Source organism: Mus pahari, chromosome 5 (genome assembly GCF_900095145.1).
Source record: "Mus pahari chromosome 5, PAHARI_EIJ_v1.1, whole genome shotgun sequence".
Lineage (NCBI taxonomy): Eukaryota > Metazoa > Chordata > Mammalia > Rodentia > Muridae > Mus > Mus pahari.
In genome coordinates, this window is record NC_034594.1 from 57,841,998 (window position 1) to 57,848,045 (window position 6,048).

Below are 6,048 nucleotides of genomic sequence, written 5' to 3' on the forward strand. Positions count from 1 at the left end.
GGACCCTCTTAGCACATTACTATTTATAAACTTGTAGAGATATTCCTTACTTTCATGACTTCAGTGACCTTCTAGGTAATGGGTACACTGTGGAGTAAGACCACATAAGCTAAGTCCTAAGGTTTACTAACCACTGGCTATGTAGCTCAGTCCTTCATTAATTCTACTAAACTTCAACACTCACATCCACAAGTTGTGATGGCTACCACACAAGACAGCTATGAGGAAAGACATAATGAACACATCATTCATAAAGCAATGCCTATGTGTATTAAGACCTCAACTTTTTTTTTTTGGTGGTGGTGGTAGTGTTTTCTCATTGAACTTGTTTTAGTGAGTCTCAAAATTCTGTGATAGATTTTTTTGTCAAGTTATTTTCATTAAAAAGTACTGATTTTGAAAACTAGTAAGTTAAGACTTACACACACACACACACACACACACACACACACACACACACACACACACACAAAGTAGTCCACAAAACAGTCTCCTTGACTTCTAAAGGTTTTACAGTGCATTGTGTCATTAACCAGTTTTTTACTATTAAACTTAACATGGCCATTTGAGACAAACAATTCTGAGACCATTCTTCCACCACTGATTCAGATTGGGATGCCAGGTGCTAAAGATAATGTTCATTTAGCCTTCCGAGCTTTCTGAGCAGACTTGGTGCCAGCTCCAGCAGCCTTCTTGTCCACAGCTTTGATGCCACCCACAGCAACTGTCTGCCTCATGTCGTGAGCATCAGAAATGACTCAGTGGAGGATAGTCAGAGAAACACTCAACACATGGGCTTGCCTGGGACCATATCAACAATGGGCACATCACCAGATTTGAAGAATAAAGGGCCATCTTCCAGTTTCTTACCAGAATGAAAATCTTTTCTTTAAGCTCAGCAAGATTGCAACTGTATTAGCTCTCTGACAATCCAGTCCAATGGTATGGCCATCATTGATTTGACCCAGATGGTTCAGGATAGTCACCTGAGCAATAAAACCAGCAGCTTCCATTGATGGGTCATTTTAGCTGTCACTAGCAATGTTATTACATCTAACATCTTTGACAGACACATTCTTTACAATGAAGCCCACATCCCCAGGAAGAGCTTAACTCAAAGCTTTGTGGTGCATTTAAGCAGAATTTGCTTCTGCTGTGACAGCGAGTGAAACAAAGGGAACCACCATGACAGGTTTGAGAACACCAGTCTCCACACTACCCACAGAAACAGTACCAATACCACTTATTTTATAGACATCATGGAGGAGCAGTCTCAAAGGCTTGTCAGTTTAATGAGTTATTGGGCAGATACAATACAAAGCTCCCAGCACTGTCATCCCACTGGGACAACCATCTCTGGATGACTTTCCATCTCTTGATCCATGGACTATTAAGCCCTTGACTCCAACATGCTGTCACCTTTCCAACCAAAAATTGGCACAAATGCTAAAGTGTCAGGATTGTAGCCAATTTCCTTAATGTAGGCACTGACTCCCTTAACAATTTATTCATATATCTTCCGGCTGTAGGATGGTTCAGTGGGATCCATTTTGCTGCCACTAAAAAGGACCTATTTCACATATTGAGTATAAGCCAAAGCATACGCTCATAGGTCTGGCCATTCTTGGCGATACAAGCTTCAAGTTCACCAACACCAGTAGCAACAACCAGAACAGCACAGTCAACCTAAGCTGTGCATGAAAGTCATGTTTTTATAAAGTCTCTGTGTCCTGGGGCATCAATGATAGTCACACAGATTTGCTGGTCTCAGATTTCCACAAGGAGATGTCAATGGTGATACCATGCTCTCTCTCAGCTTTCAGTTAGTCCAGGACCCAAACATACTGGATAGTGCCTTTTCCCATCTGGGCAGCCACTTTGTTGACTCCACTACATTTGTATAAGAGAGGACAAGTCACAATGGACTTGCCTGAATCTATGTGTCCAATAACAACAATGATATGAGTCATTTCCTTTCCCATTTTGGCTTTGAATTAGCAGTGGTTTTTATATCACCAGCCTTCTGACAGCAAGTGAGTTTGGGGGTACATTTATTATTAATTTTATTAAGCTTGTTACTTTTAAACCTGCTTGTCTGACCCAAATATTTTCTGAAATTTTGGTCCGTATATGCAACTGAAAATTAAGTAAATGAATAATAACCTATAGGCCATTAATTCAAAAATCAAGAAACAATACTTTTAAATGACCATTCTCCCTGTCTTCTGCAAATATATTCCCATTCTTGTGTTCCTTGTCTTTAAGAATAACTCCCTCATTTGTGAGATTATATACACTAGAGTCATGTGATACATCCCTAAATCTTCTGACTTTTTGTTTAGCTCCAGATTCTCTGCACACTCCAATCCTCTCATTCTCAGTGCCTCTGCTCAAAAGCAGACCACCATCTTTCACTCAGATGACTGCTGCTAAGCCGTCTCCAGGCCAGCATCCATTCTGCAGGCAAAATGTTCATCTTAGGTATGACTCTGATCAGTTCTTACATCCTCCTCTCTCTGTTTCTTATGTAGATCTACCTCTAGGGTTTTCACACATACACACACACACACACACACACACACACACACACACACACACCCTGCCCTGCACAAACACACATGCAAGTCATCCTGTATTCTTCTTTCTAATGCTTAAGCTATCAGTCTTCCTCACCCAGAAACATCAATGAGAATAAAGTCTGATCTCCATGACAACCCCAGGCTGGCCAACACAGAGCTTGTGTCAGTGAGAAAGTGACTTGCAAGTTGGAGAGATAGCTCAGCCCTTAAAGGTTAGGCTCACAACCCAAAATATATGACTTGCTTTTCATGTGATTTTTCTTTCTCTTTTTTGTCCTCTACACATACATATTCAGTTCTAGTACCTTTTCCCATATTTTCTCAGCAATATTACTTTCATTTGGAAATAAAAGAGAACAACAGATCTTAGCCATTCTGACAGGTGTTAAGATGGAACCAGAAAGTCATTTTGATTTGCATTTCCCTGATGGCTAAAGATGTTGAACATTTCTTTAAGTGTTTCTCAGATATTTGAGTTTCCTCTGCTGAGAATTCTGTTTAGATCTGTGACCCATTTTTTTAAATGGATTATTTAGTTTGTTGAGTTTATTGAGTTTATTGAGATTATATAGTTAGTTGACTTCTTGAGTTCTTTATGTATTTTGGATATTAGCCCTCTGTCAGATATGGAATTAGTAAAGATACTTTCCCATTCTATGGGCTGCCATTTTGTCCTATTGATGGTATCCTTTGCCTTACAAGACCTTTTCTGTTTCATGAGGTCCCATTTATTAATTAATGATATTAGTGTTGTGCTATTGGTGTTCTGTTTAGGATGTTCTGTGTCAATGAGTTCAAGGCTATCCCCCACTTTCTGTTCTATTAGGTTTAGTGTTTTTGATTTTATGTTGAAGTCTTTGGTCTACTTTGACATGAGATTGTGCAAGGTGATTACAGGTATGAGTCTATTTGCTTTCTTCTTCATACTACCATCCAGTTAGACCAGCACCATTTGTTGAAGATGCTTTCTTTTTTCCATTGTGTGAATTTCACATCATGCACCCCAATCCTACTCATCTTACCCTCCCCTCATACCTGCCCTCTACCCTTGCAACTTCCCCCCAACATGTGGAAGCTGTAGTGTGGCATAGTGTGTCACAGAGTATTGTCCACACTTCTTTACTTTCAAATGTTCATTACAATGACTTGATCTGGTACAAGGCCCCTGGCTTCTGCTATTCTATCGATATTGGATCCTCACAGGGACTCCTCTCAAATATCCTGTTGTTGCCCTGTGTCATGGAGTTCCTGTAGCTTTGGATCTGTAGGACTAGCCCCTTCATACACTCTAACAGTTCATGGATGGTGTGGATGTTGGGTGGGCCAATTCAAAGCCTTGAATCTGAGCCTGAGAGGTATCTGAGATGGTCAGCCTCCCTGCTCTCCCACCCCCATGCTCTTGGGTCTGGCTCACCAGCAACCCCACATCCAGGACCAGCTCTACTGTGCTGCAAGGGGATGTGCAGGGTCTGCTCCTCCAGGTGCTATGGCAGGTAAGGGGCAGGGCTAGCTCTCCTGCTCTGATGACCTCAGGATCAACTCTTGTGCCTACCATCGATGTCAAGACATCTCTTTCTTGCCCATGTCACTGCATGGTAGACAAGTTACAGGGCCAACTCTCTCACACTCACCCTTGGGGTGGCTCACCCGTAACCCTCATATCCAGGGCCAGCTCTACTGTGCTGCCCAGGTGAGGTGCAGGGCCTGCTCTCCTGAGTGCTGCAGCAGGTGAGGGACAGGAACAACCCTTCTGCTCTCATGACCTGAGGGCTAGGTCTCTGGTGTACCACAGTGTGAGAGGTAAGCAGGAAGAAAGTTCTATCTGCCTTGTCCAAGCCATCACATAGGAGACAAGGGGTAGAGCCATATCTCCCACGTTCATATCCTCAGGGATTAGCTTGTCTGCAATTCCAGCAGTGTGCGGGGCCCACTCTCCCAAGTACTGTAGCTGGCTAGGGGTGGGGTCAATTCTCCTACTCTCATCCTCCCACCTCCCAGGGCTAGGTCTCCCATGATGTCCAAGTGAGAGGTGGAGCGAATTTTGCACACCCCTTAGATATCCACATGTCCCTGGGCAGCAGCCCAGACCAGGGATATTCACCTGGCCATTGCTGATAACAGACCCCTGCTACTGCAGGGTCATGTACTTGGGTCTCCAGTGGCAGCACAGACCAAGACCCCCACCATGGTCCCAGGTATCATCATTGGCTACTCACATCTGGCTGTTCCTTACTACCCTCAAGTCTCCAGTTCTGCCTCTTTTCATCATGCCCACATCCTTCTGTTTCTCCACCAGTTGCTTGCTCCTCTAAGTGGCAGCTAGGTTTTCTGAGTGTCTGAGGTCATCTCAGAAATAGTCTCCTGTGTTATGTTCATGTATTATGGCAATAGGTAGGGGTCATCTTGGGCGTGGTCTGCCTATCCCTTCCTGCAAACCCACCATCACTCCCAACCAGGCCTGTGAGGCATGTGGTTCTCTCAGCCTAGCTTCCTACCTAGGCCCCAGGGTGCTCAACTGGTGGTTATCTCAGGCTTGCTTGTTTTGGAGAACGTTAGTCCACTAATCATTCAGAATATGCATAGGTCAGAATATTGAGTGTAGCCTCTCTCTTCTCTGCCACCTGCTGATGCTCATGTGACACAACAGCCACCCCTGCAATGTTTCTAGGGGCAAGCTGTTTATGGTTTATTTAAAAAAAAAATCAGGTATCCACAGGAGTGTGAGTTTATGTCTAGGTCTTCGACTCAATTCTATTGATCAAAGTGTCTGTTTTTATGGCAATATGATGCACTATTTATTACTACAGCTCTGTGGTGCAACTTGAGATCAGGGACAGTGATGCCTCTGAAAAATCTTTTATTGTATAGGTTCTTTTTTGTTTTAAAGCTATCCTGGTTTTTTGTCTTTTCTTATGAAATTGCCTATTTGTGGGTCCCCTTTTCTCCTACTGGATTGCCTTGTCCAGCCTTGATGTGATGGTGTATGTCTGGGATTATTGTAACTTGTTTTCCCATATGTGGTTGATGAACCTGGGAAGCCTGCTCTTTTCTGAGAAGAGGAGGGGTGTGGATCAGAAGAAGGAAAGAGGCATGGGGTTGGGGAAAGATTGGGACGAGGGAAGGGAGAGAAAAACTGCAGTCAGGGTGTGTAATGTATGATAGAAGAACAAAAAAATTAAAGTTAAAAAGAAAGACATAATAAACAACATAATTAAGACTACGTGCCCAAACCTATAGTCAATATTAAAATAAAATTGGAAAACCTGAAAATAAAAAGAACAACTGAGGGTAACACAAGAGAAAGATATATATGGATGTCTGATATGCAGGATCTAGATTTAATTACACTGTATACACACCCAAGACAGGAAGGAAGGAAGGAAGGAAGGAAGGAAGGAAGGAAGGAAGGAAGGAAGGAAGGAAGGAGAGAGACAGAGAGAGAGAGAGAGAAATAAGGGGAGGGATTGGA

At 42.9% G+C, this 6,048-nt stretch overlaps 1 non-coding gene and 1 pseudogene across 1 annotated transcript; both read right to left on the reverse strand.

The window, feature by feature from the left end:
- Positions 1-638: 638 nt before the first annotated feature.
- On the reverse strand, positions 639-1,982 carry LOC110321915 (annotated as a pseudogene).
- Positions 1,983-5,127: 3,145 nt separating this feature from the next.
- Positions 5,128-5,254, reverse strand: LOC115064151. The gene has a single exon (XR_003844005.1). It is a non-coding gene; the product is annotated as a small nucleolar RNA SNORA17 (small nucleolar RNA).
- Between the last annotated feature and the right edge of the window lie 794 nt (positions 5,255-6,048).